This window comes from Prosopis cineraria, unplaced genomic scaffold (assembly GCF_029017545.1).
Source record: "Prosopis cineraria cultivar Desert tree isolate PC_DT_omini unplaced genomic scaffold, ASM2901754v1 PC5, whole genome shotgun sequence".
NCBI classification, from domain to species: domain Eukaryota; kingdom Viridiplantae; phylum Streptophyta; class Magnoliopsida; order Fabales; family Fabaceae; genus Prosopis; species Prosopis cineraria.
Genome location: NW_026555336.1, coordinates 15,188,559 through 15,201,807, shown reverse-complemented (window position 1 = coordinate 15,201,807; position 13,249 = coordinate 15,188,559).

Sequence of the window (13,249 nt, the reverse complement as noted above, 5' to 3'; positions counted from 1 at the left end):
GATCAAATGCCCCCCTTCATTAGATTTCTAAGTGAGAATTTCATGAGATGATATTCTTCCCTTAGAAATCAATGAAGAAAGAAATATGTATTTTGTTGGGAGGGGCAAGACTTTTATGAAAACTTAGATTCTTTGATTGATGGGCATCTGTCTTTACAAGGCTGCAAGTAGAGAAGAAGTGCCTAGCTATGTAGGGCTTTTGGTAAGTGCCTATCTTTACAAGGCTTTGAACAGTAAGAAAGTGCCTAGCCATATAGGGCTTTTGGTGAGTGCCTATCTTTACAGGGCTTTGAATGATAAGGAAGTACCTAGCCATGTAGGGCTTTTGGTGAGTGTCTGTCTTTACAGGGCTTTGAACGGTAAGGAAGTGCCTAGCCATGTAGGTCTTTTGGTGAGTGCCTATCTTTACAAGGCTTTGAACAGTAAGGAAGTTCTTAGCGATGTAGCGCTTTTGGTGAGTACCTATCTTTACAGGGCTTTGAACGATGAGGAAGTGCTTAGCCATGTAAGGCTTTTGGTGAGTGCCTGTCTTTACAGGACTTTAAACGGTAAGGAAGTGCCTAGCCATGTAGGGCTTTTGGTGAGTGCTTGTCTTTAAAAGGCTTTGAACGGTAAGGAAGTGCCTAGCTATGTAAGGCTTTTGGTGAGTGCCTGTCTTTATAAGGCTTTAAACGGTAAAGAAGTGCCTAGCCATATAGGGTTTTTGGTGAGTACCTGTCTTTACAGGGTTTTGAAGAATTGTGCCAATCTGTGCTGGGCTTTAAGGGCGTGAGAATAGGTTTCATCTCACATGAAAAATATGAGAAACTCACAAGTGAGGTTTGTTATGTCTTCTCTTACTTCCTTGGGTTCTACAAATTTTTGTTTTGCCCCAATCCAAAGGGCGCACTTTCTGTGGCAACGCATGCAATAGGGTAATGTGCAATGCGTGATTTTTTTATTTGCCCCAACGTAAATAGAGGCAAATTTTTGTGTTAAGCATGTAATGGATAGATAATGAACGACACATGATTTTTTTTATATCAAAAGTTTAATTCTTCTTTTTTTTGCCCCCAATTTAATTGTGGCAATTTTGGTGTGAAAGATGTATTTTTTTTTTTCAATTCATGTGAAGATATGGAACGCTCAATGCATTTAAAATTGTAAAATGTTTTTTTTTTTATTTGTAGGATTTTGATGCGAGAGGGGAACAAAACTTAAAATTAGCAAAATGCTAGGGTTCTCTTAGTCATTTACAGTAAGAAAGTTATTGGTCTCCCTAATGAAATTGCAAGTCAATGATTTAACAACTTTTGCCACAAGAATTGGACATAAAGGCATCACACTTTTAGATATTTAAAATTGTTTATTCCTCCTAGATTGAGAATTTTGAAGACAATTTGTTTGCCCATATGAAATTCTTGTTAGACATGGATGTTTCATCTTGTCTATCTTTATCATCAATGCTTATATAGCCAATAAGTGAAACTGGCACTAATTTTTATTTAACAATGTCAATGTAAACAATCATTGTAAACAAATGGTCGTGTCTAAAAATGAAATGGAGTGACCAATCAATAGAATGTTAGGAATATTTAGAGACGTCCCCGTTTAGGTGCAGGAAACGTATGAAGAATAGGTATCACGTGGATAAGCCAAAGTGTGAAGTGGCAAATGAGGGAATGGTAATAATAAGAACTTTCTAAATTTGATATGATATGTCTTTGGATAGTATAGAGATGGAAGGAAATGAGTATGGAAATTAAAGGGGGGTCCCCTCTTTGTTTTGTATGTCCCTTTGAAAATGAGACAATTTTTGAGTAAAAGATCTTATGTTAAGTTATAAGCTTGCCCCAATTTCAATAATCTGCATCTTGAAATGATCTCCAATAAGAAAAACTGCCCCGATTATATTCAAACAAGTCAAATCTCAATAAGGACTTATGGGGTTTGTAATGTGGCTTGGGTAAATTGGCTTATAAAATAAAAAGATATTTGGCTCAAAAATTTTGTGCCCTTATGTAAATTCTTCCTTCAACCTTTTCTTCTTCTACTCTAACATAAAATTATGCTAAAAGTCACCTAATAAGAGAGGATATTTAGGGATTGTGATATAGTAGAATAGGACAAAATTGTGGGTTGAGGATGAAAAGGATGTGATGGTCTAAACATAGGTGCAAAATCACAATGGAATTTTTTTTGACATGTGATTTTGCAAGACTTGGCATTTCTATAGAGTTATCATTGGGAAAGGAAGAAAAATTCATTTCTATTTCTTTGTCTTCTTCTTTTGTTTCCCTTTCTTCCCTTTTCAATTTTCCTCTTTATGTCCCATTCAATGAGTGAATGCTATGGAGGGATAATCTTTTTTTTTTCAACAATAGGAATGTTTTTTTCCTTTTTTTTCTTTTTATTTATTTATTCTTAGCTCTTAAGCTTTGCTTTCATGAGCTTGGAAATGGAAAGAAATTATTTGAATGGATAAATCTGAGGGTTAAACAAAAAAGTTTCAATTGGGTGAAAGAAGGTCTTGATCCTCTCTTGAAATTTGAAAATTCAGTATAAACATATGTTTGAGTACCCAACCCCCCAGTGGTATCTGTAAATAGGTAAATGAAAGAAACACTACTCCTAGCTCAGTATGGGTGACTAAGGGAAATTCCTTCAAGATTTAGGAAAAAAAATGCCTCATATCTTTGACTTAACTTGCTAATGGAGCATGCTGTCTTATCTCTCTAATCAGTCTCTTTTTCTCTTTATTTCTTTTTCTCTCTGTTTTTTTTTTTTCAATTCATTCACTTTGCTTCATATTTTCATGAATTAAGGGCATTTTTCTTCAAGTTGATCCTTTCCCTATCCGTTGTGGTTTTTTTTTTCATTGGGAATACCAAACATTAAGGGAATAATGCATAGGATAAGAGAAGTTTTGTGGTCAAGGGGTAGAACAAGCAAACAGGGGTGTCAAATGAAAAATATGATTACAACATAATAAAATTAAACAAGATCATTACCAGTGATAGAGTTTGACCATATAAACATGAAGATAAGATATGTTAGAAACAATATCTTTGAATTCTCTCTTCAATAGTGAACGGTTTTATTGATAAATGTGACATTTGGGCTTTATTCCTCTATCCCCTCTCTTTATTTTTTAATCCTCACAACTTGATCAGAAAAACTATACACCCCAAGTGAATGCTAGCATCCACATCTACCATATCATTTTTTGTGGTTAAGGCAAGGGTATGAAAGTATATTATGAAATGTTCATGTGCTTAGAATGGATGAGATAATGATAGTAGACAAGGGGTGAGAAAATAACTAGCACTGTGGCAAGTAAGGTAGGGGACCTTGACCTTCCTATGTAAAGGACTAAAAAACAAAATCCAATATGTTAAAATTTTCAAAGTCTTTTATCATGACATGCGATATGAAAATGAATAGATACAAATACATTTGTTTGCTATATATGGCCTTGCTCTAATGGATGATTATTATGGAATCAAGTAGGGGGTAGGGATGGGATGATCTATATAAAAAAAATTATTTATTTACAACTTTGTGTTAGTGTAGGGGACCAATTTGAAAGAATTTTGAATCTCATTCAGAGATGTAAGATTTGTGATTGAATTGGGAGAATTTTTTTAATATAATTTTCGCTTGTTATCTTAAGCAAGTGTCATAATTGATGCTTGTTTGAGCCTTAAACCTTGATTCTAAGGAAAGCACAAGATGATTCAGCAATGCCTATAAAAGGGTTTAGGTATTAAAAATGTCATAATTTTATGCATTCTTTTAGGTAATTACAAGGCTACCTCATTTATACCAAACAAAATTTCCTTTCCTCCATATGCTTATTGCATTATAGGGAAATGAAAATAACTATTAACCTATAAGGGACCAAATCCCTACATAATTAAAGTCATGAGAGTAATAGCCTTATAACTTGTTATTGTTTTTTTTAAGGAAAAAATTAAGGGTAGTTAGTTTTCAGTCATTTATACACAAGAGTCAACTAATTCTTGTTAAACAAAGCTTAATTTGTCATTTAGGAAAATGATAAATTTCCAATCTCCTCCAGGTGCTTATTGCACTATAAGGGGAAAGAATTAACAATTAGCCTATGAATCAAAAAAAAAATACATGGCTAATGTTTTCACTTTCAAAATGAAATGTGTTATTTTACCCAACAACAAAAAAAGTTGTTTCACAGGGAGTTAGCTGACAAAGTGCATTAACTCTTCAATGTTATGAAATGAATTTATAGTCACTGGGGTCAAAGACCCATGGGCAAAGCTTAGTTATTTAATGCTAGCACCATCCTTGTGACACATTAACATTGATTAGTGTAATGACATTCAATACCTGCTCTAGCATAAGGTAGCATGCACAAATGATATATCATGATGATAATAATGATACAATAAAATATGCTCTCACTTTGTGTCCTATTTAGGAAGCTTAAGTCTGTTTATCTTTATGATTATTAGGCATGAGCTAAAATCGTTGGCTACTAGTTTTCATCTAAAACGTGTAGCTTTAGGGTAGATTTATAGTCCTAATAGATAGAAGGACTTTTTTTAACCCTCTGAGAACATAAGCTCTTCAAGGACTGAATTTACTTAGTAACATCTTGGGTGAGGCATTTATAGTAACCTCCAAGAGTTCAAAAACTCTTCAGCAAAACCATTAATAACCACCACTAACCTATGATATTCATAGACCCAGGTACAAGGCCCAAAATGTGTGTGTTGAATTGTGTAAGTACACAATGTGTGATAAGAGCATGCAAGCATGTTATCTTATTCCTATATGCTACCCAAACCTCAACTGTTAATCATATCAAACAAAGAGACAATTATATGTACAGATAAAAGTCTTCTATCCTAGGATTTATTTCACATATTATGTATCTTAAGACATGTTATGAAAAGCAAAAAGAGAGAGAAAAGAGGAAAAGAGGGGGGAAAGCACACACAAATTAAAAAGGATAATAGTAATAATAACATATTATATTTTGAGCACAACAAACTTATATAAGCTTGACTTCTAACCTGTCCCTAATGGAGTCGTCAACTGTCGCACTCGAAAATGCGACGTGGATGGCGCGAGAGCAGAAGTTTCGGCCTTTGGAAGGAAGATTGAAGAAATGGGAGTCGCCACCAAAATTTTGAGAAAAATCTTGGAAAACCGTTTAAAGGTGGATAAGGGTGGTCTGCGAAATTAGAGAATAGGTTCGGGAGTCGGTTGAGTGTGGGGAAGGTGTTAGGCACTCTACAACACTCGCTCACAAGAACGGTCACCTAAAGTTTATTGTGCTATATTAATATCATTTTAAAATTATTTTAATTATCCCCTTTATATTCATGTGTTTGATATAAAAATGATAAGAATTAAGTGAGAAATATTTATTTATTTACGAGGGAGGACTTGACTCAAAATTTGACTCTGAGGCCTACGTACCTTATAATGGGGATCAAAGTCTACATAGTTAGGACTTAAAAGTTTGTTGGTGAATATTTTTTTTAGAAGAGAAATTAATTAAAATAATTCACCATTTTGCAAATAAAATAATTTCTGAAATTTTGATATGTGTATTTTAAATTGCAAAAGGTAATTTAATTTCAATTATTCTCTCAATTTTTGAATTTTTGAAAAAGAAAAGGATTTAAATTATTTTTTTATATTTTATGATTGGAAATTTAATCGCAGTTCCTGTAGAGCCTTATTGGCTCATATGATAATGCAATCATTCTATATTTGTGGAGATTTCAAAATATCTCATGATAAAAGAATTAAATTTATTTGATTGATTTAATATATAATTTTTATATATTTTTTTAAAAAAATATATCGCTATATCTGCAGGGTCTTATTGACTCATACAATAATACGATTATCTTAAAAGTTTACGGAGATTTAAAAATCTCATATGACTAAAAGATATAATCGGTAAATATGATTACAATTTAAATGTATTAATTTGACTAATTAATTTTTCTAAATTGTGCATTATATCATTATTTACAAAAATTATTTATTTATCAAAAAAATTGAGAATCACTATATCTGCGAGGACTTATTATCCTACATGATGATGTGATTAATTTAAGTCTCTATGAAGATTCTTGAAATCTCTCAGGAAACTTAAACATTTTATTAATTATAAAAAGAGAATAATTTTAATGATGAGTCTTTAGAACCCATATTATTATACAAAATTGATCCTCATATCTATGAAATCTTATTGATCTTCACGATATAGAATCATTTTAGTTCGACAGTGACCCATGAAAACTTGAAATAAAAAAAATGTGATTCAAACCCATAATTTTTAACTGATGCTTTACAACTTGAGAGCATACTAATATATCATCAAACACTTAAATTTGGTTAGCTCTCATAATGGAAACAGTAAGATCATGAAATCAAAATTTTGAAGAACTAGATTACTAATTCATCTTTAAGCATTTAAATGAATTCAAACATGCATAATCACTAAGTCAAAATAAACATTCATTCAATATATGCCCATATAAAATTAAACCAAAATTTCACCCAACCCTTCTACAACATATATGCACATAAAATTTGTCACAACCATAATCACATTAGGAATTTTTTAAGAAAAATATTTTTTCCAAACCTATGTTAATGCAAGTTTGATGCTTTTTTTTTTTTGTTGAGAGTGAAGTTCTATGAAGCTTTTTTTTTTTCACTGTTGCGTTAATACTCTTTTCCTGATCATAGCCAATAGTGAAGGTCACCAAATATTTTGGCTTGAATGTCTAAACTTCCTCAAGTCTTTGATCTCTTTTTTTCTTTCTCCAGAGCTTCTTGGTCTCCTCTCAAAGATCTAAAGCAAAATGCCAGGCCTTCAGCCAAAGACTTCGCTGTCCCCTCTCTCGTCCTCCTATTCTCGGTTCTCTCTCTCTCTCTCTTGTCCTCTATTTTTTCCAGCTTCTCTCTTCTCTCTCGTTCTTCATTTTGATGTCCCCTTTTTGCATGGCTATGCTTCCTTTGTCTCCTTCCCTCTTCTGCATCTCTAGCTCTCTCTTTTTAGTTTCAGATAGTGCTCTCTCCTTCCTCGGTGCTTTGTTTTTCTCTTCCTCGGTCTCTATTTTTTCTTCTTCCTTCTTCTTCGTCTGGTTCGTGTGTGCTTTTTCCGCTGAAGCTCTCTTCTTCTTTGTTCAAGCTTCTTCTGTGATTTATTGCTCTCTCCTTCCTCGGTTTTCTGCTCTCATTCTCGTGCTCTATTTTTCTATTTTTTTCAGCATTTTTTCCTGCTCGTATGCTCTGTTTTTCTTCTGTTTTCACGTCCATCCCTTCTCGAGTTTTCTGTCCTTTTCCCGTCTATCTTCTTCTCTTCTTTTTTTCCTCTGGTTTTTATTCTTGTCTCCAGTCCTCCCTCACTCTCGGTTTCTCTTCTCTTTCTCTTTTATTTGTGCTCTATTTTTTGCTTTTGTTTTTTCGTCCATCCCCTTCCTCTCTCTTTTGGTCTCCTTCTATCTCCTTTTAAAGTAAAAATAGGGAAGAGCTTGCGTGTGAAGAGCTTACGTGCTTGTAGCTCATGTTTCTGCTCTCTTTCTGTGCGTTTCTTCTCTGTGTGTATCAGCTGGCGTGTCTCTACTCTGTTTCTTTTCTATGTGTGTTTCCTTTCTCTTGTTCGGTCTTTTCTGCATCTGCTATGTCCTGGTTAAAAGTCTGTGTCTGCATCATGGTTGCTTGTTGCTCCTTCTGCTGTGTTTTTTTTCTATCTCCAGCTTTTCTGCGCGCGTGTGCTATTTTTGTTTTGTTTTCTATCTGCAAGTCTGCCCTTCCTCTGTCACTTTTGCTCTTCTTTTTTGCTGTAATGTGCATGTCTTTCTCTCCTTCTGTTTTTTATGTACTTTCGTGTATCTTCTGCTCTCTCTCTCTCTTCTTCCTTTCTGCGTTTCGTCTCTCTTCTTTCTGAAATGCTCATGTGTGTGTACGTGCTGCATTTTTACTGTGGTAACCCCAGTTTATATATATTTATATATGTCTTAAAAGAAACCACAACTCTTTCTCTTTTTTTTTTAATTATGTTTATTAATTTTAAAAATTATATTAAGGAATTTAAAAATTTAATTTTGGATTAAACAAATATTTTTTTTTGAAAATATAATCCTAAAAGGATTAAATTTCATTTTGTATTTTTATATATTTTGGTTATTTATTATTAATTTAAAAAATGCCAGGACAAAAATACGGTGTTCACATGTAACATCTGAAAACTTTAAATCTAGAAAAAATTAATTAATTAAGGGATAAATTAGTTAAAAATATGATTAATTAATTTAATTATATTTTTGGGTTGCTAATTGGCTTTTTGGGTCATATTAGCTCTAAATTGAGTTAGGATGGAAGTTGGATCAAGTTGGGTGGCATCGGGGGGAGTAAAATTGACATTTTGCTCACTGCGTTGTGAACCACAGCTTGTGTGGTGTGTGCTGTGGTGCACGGCACAACAGACAACTTAAATTTTTAAAAAATCATCAGAAAATGACGTTTTTGTGGTAGGAAACCTAGAACATGAAGGGGACAGCTTTGGGCACTGCTAGGGTATCATTTTAGGAGGATTTTGAAGATAAATTGGGCCTTCAAACTCTTGAGTAAGTTTCTTACTCTTCTCCTTCATCTCATTTTCCATAAGATTTAGAAGTGAGGAGAGAATTGCTCTGATTGAATTAAACTATAATCCTTTGTTTTAAAGGTTTCTATTAATTCTAAAAGGATTGTTTTAAGTTTCTTAACCTTAAATAAGTGGTAATATGAAGCTAAATTGTTATTGGTAAAAATTGAATCAAGCCCTCGCTTGATTATAGGATTTGAGGTGTGACAAATTGAGATATTAAGTGTTATGTTGTGATAGAGTTAAAGGGAGGCTTAAAGAGATTGTGTGAACAAATTGTAATCTTTAACAAGCCTCTTTGTTGAGAATAGAGTGAGAAGTGGGAGGAATTGGAATGTTATTGGTAGCTAATAGTCTTGTGTTAATTGAAAAGTAATATATAGTACTTGTTGATGTAGATTGTAGTGTGGCAAGATTTTCCTTGACACAGAAGAGATTTGGTCCACGAGTAACCCTTTTAGTAACAAAAAGGTTGAGGTAACTAGATAATTTGTATTATTCTTACATATATAAGTTATTCTCAAGTTGTTCTTGCATGATTTGTTATGTATATATGTATGAATTTTTGTAAAAGTTAACATTTTAGAAAATGCGTGGAGTATTGATTGTGAACTCTATATTTTTGAATATATTAGTTTGAAGTAAGTGGTAATATTTCTTATATTTGTTTAGAAAGTGGTTTACGCATGGTCAAGTAGAGATATGTAGTGAAAATGTGCATTTAGAGGGTGGGAGATCACCCTAGTAGTAGTGAGTGTGAGATTAGGTCCATATGGAACTGTTGGCACCTTGAGACGCCAGGTGCAACTCATATTTCTCCTTAGTGCCCAAAAAGTGTGCAGTGTTGGAGACTTACTCTCCTTAGTACCAAAAGGGTACGTAGTTGGCGACTATGCTCCTTTAGATCCATAGGATGCAGTGTTAAAGTACGACACCCAATTTCTTTATATAGGGGGAACCAGTAATCTAGAAGTAGTTTAGGACACCTTGGCCAAGTAGTCTACCATAGATGATGAGCTTGGGGACCATACATATAGTTTGGTTCTATGAAATAGCTACCGATTCAGTCAAGAGTATTGGAGGACTAGATAGTTAGTGATTATGCATGTAACTATGGTGATTTTATATGGTATAGTTATATTACTTATTTTAATGCTTGTTTATACTTGGTATGTAATCAACCATATAGATTATCTTAGTTATTGAGATTTATCTCACCCCGTGGTTGTCATTTACAGGTTCTACCGCTGAGACTGAGTAAGGGAAGGAATAGAGCAAGGGCTAGTGTACTTGCTACATTATCATTGTAAAGCCCGATTTTATTTTGAGTGTGTATATAAACTTATATAGATGATATTATATGTTGACAACAGGGAATGCATATCATTTTGATAGTTGTGCACTTGTTTCATATTATGTTATTTGGTATTTTAGCCCAATATTATATATGATATGAAATAGTGGCAATTTTTGTGGTGATGGGCTAAAATACTAATACAAGTACAAGGAATGTTTATCTATGTGGTGACAATGTACATGTAGTGTATTATGTGGCAATGAGGCCAAATAATGTATATGGTGTTGATTTTGTATTTTGACCATAGTGGTTGAAATGGGCATTAAGTGGCCAAATTGTGTTTGGTTTATTTTGTGTATTTGAATGCTTAATCAAGTGTATTTTGGTTCATTGAACTGGTTCAAGCCTCAAAATGAGTTAATGGTATACGTTTTGAGTTTGGGGTACTTTGATGCTTGAAAATCGCTTTAAAAACTTTGCACCTGAGTGTTAAAATTCTCATATAATGTTAGATCATAACAAAACTTATACCATTAGTTAGCTTATTGAATAAGCTTCACGTGGGGTACTTGAATCACTCCAATCGGACATTGGATGTAAAAATGGTGCATGTTTAAAGTTCACCAGAAAAGCTATTATAACAACATTGCTGTCATGGACACGTGCGTCGTGGTGCACTTTGCATAAGCCACGGCACACAGTACAGCAAGTAAACTTGGCCTTTCTGTGCCATTGCCGCAACACATGGACCACGAGCCACGGCGCATGGACTAAAATACTAAAAAATGACATTTTTGCCTTTTTTGAAGTGTTTTGCTTCCCAAAACTTTTTCATGCTTCCAATACCTTTATAAATTATTAAGTTTGAGCTCAAACTACAAATTTGAAGGGTTTTTATGAGATCCCAAATATTTCACATTATTTCTAAATGATTATTAGTTTTAACCTTTATAGATATATAATGAGCTTAGGAACAATCCTTGCTCCTAATTATGATTGTTTATATGGATTGTGTGGTAAATTTTGGTAATGTCTAGGTGGACATTACATAAGGTCAGTAATGAGAAATAAAGAAGGACTAGAAAGACTAGAAGGAAGAGCAAAATAAGCTAATACTGAATTGGGTCCACGAGCACTTTGTCTTTACTTGTGGAAGGTGGAAGGGTACATGTAGACCACATAGCTCATCGAAGGGCCTTCTCTACATGGCTCGCAAGTGGGGAGGAGTCAGTTTGACCCCTGTAACATCCCGAAATTTTAAGACTCGATTTATAAAAATAAAATAAAATAAAATATCTATAATTAATTAAAATTTAGAATAATTTGATAGAGGTCTAGAGTTTGAATTTTACTAAGCAAAAGTTTAGTTTTATTTGATTTTTAGCTATGGGAAAAATTATCAAAGTTGACCCGAGCTTTTGTGCAATAATAAAAATGTTGGGCCCTTTCTTATAATTGCCCCAAAATGTTTTAGCATCAGTTTTTAAGAGTGAAAGCATGCAGAAAATGCAGAACAAAGAAAAATAAGGAACCAAACGCGTGAAGAGAGAGAGAGAGGAAGAAGAGAAAAGAAGAGAGAGATTAACTTAGATCTAGGAGTCTTTGCGACCGTCGCGAGCTCGGCTACACGATAGGTAAACTCCCTACTTCAATCCTCTTTCCTTTCTCTTGATTTTCTTTCAATTTTTGGAAGAGGAAAATTTTAGATTTTGATCCCAAAGGCTTTATTTCTTGTAAGCTTTTGTTTCTTTGTATCCTAGGGAGGATGTTTTGAGTTTCTATATAGTGATCTAGGTTTTGAGTGGATAATTGGAGGAAAAGAGGTGTTTTGGGCACAAATTAAACCCTGAGAGATTGGGGTTTTGCTCCTCAATGGTTTAAGCCTATTGATTTTAGTTATAATTTTGCTATTTGAGCCCAATATGATTTAAATTAAGGTTTGGTTTTCATTTAAGGGCTAATGGTGAAAGTTGGTAACACTAAATGAAGGTTTTTAATTAATTAAAAATTATATAAATGAAAATTAGCCTAGTGATGGCTAATAAATGGTTTTGGTGGTTAAGCAATACTATGTGAATGATTGGTTTAATATATGGACCATTGGGATGGACTATGGCTCATAGACCCAAGTTGTGTGGTATGAATTATAGTCTTCATAATGCTATTTGACATGATAAGTGATGTTGATCACTTATATGTTGTAGGGATTGTTTGGTGGAATTTGTTCGGAAGTTAAGGAACAAGCCAAGTTCTATTTTGTATAAAAAGGAACCCTTTTGGTACCAAATGGTTGAGGTAACAGGGGAAAATTTATATTTCTTATTACTCGTTTTAGCTATTTTTGAATAAATATTACTAGCTATCATGCTTATATGTTTTAAAAAAATTAAATGTGCTTTATAAGGGGTTATGGGGTACTAATTTGATTATAGTGCAAAAGGTTTTCTAATTGTTTAACAACAATGTTTTTATGGAAACGAGATTTGTTTACATGATTTTAATCATAAGGAATAGAAGTTGCACTTAAGGAAGTGTAACTAAGTAAGGTACCTTAGATAGGCTAAGGAACTGTTTAAGGGAGATTATAAATGTTATACTACCGTAGAGTATTGAAGTGGTCAATACTCGAGAAAGGTAGACACGAATAAAGGCATGATCTCGTGGGAGTTCACCAATGAGAAGGTGTGTACTTTTGATATTCTATGGCATACTGCTAGTACTCAGTAATGTTGCCTTACGTATTATGAGCTCAGTGTACTAAAGGGTTAGTGTATTGAGTGTTCGACACCTCTCAGTAGGGGAGGGAATTCGACATATGAAGTGTGAGGTGGAGTGCCTAGGCTAAGGTAGCCCTCACATGGAGAGTAAGTCGGGCTGCTCTAGGAGAGAGTTAGCTTTGACTGCTCATGATTCACGTCGAAGGGGCATAGGCGGTTCGGTGGATTAGATAATGCCCTTAGATTATGTTTTGTGCCTCTGGAGGTATAAGTAGGTATAAAGTTTACCTGCGAGTTAAAGATGCCAGGGGGCATTCTGTTGGTCATGAAAGGCCATACAGCCTATGTCATGCATCATACATTTTAATGGCCAAATTATATTACCTGTTGAATTTATTATTTGTTTATTTGATTATGGCTTACTTTGTAATAATCAATGTAGATTTCTCTGTTACTGAGACTGTGGTTATCTCACCCCTTTCTTTTCAATATTCTAGGTCCAGGCGAGGATCCAGTGGTGGATGGGGAAAGGAGCAAAGCTAAGGGTTTGCTTGTGATTTGTAAAAAACTGTAACCCCTTTCTTTTGAGCAAATATATTGTAA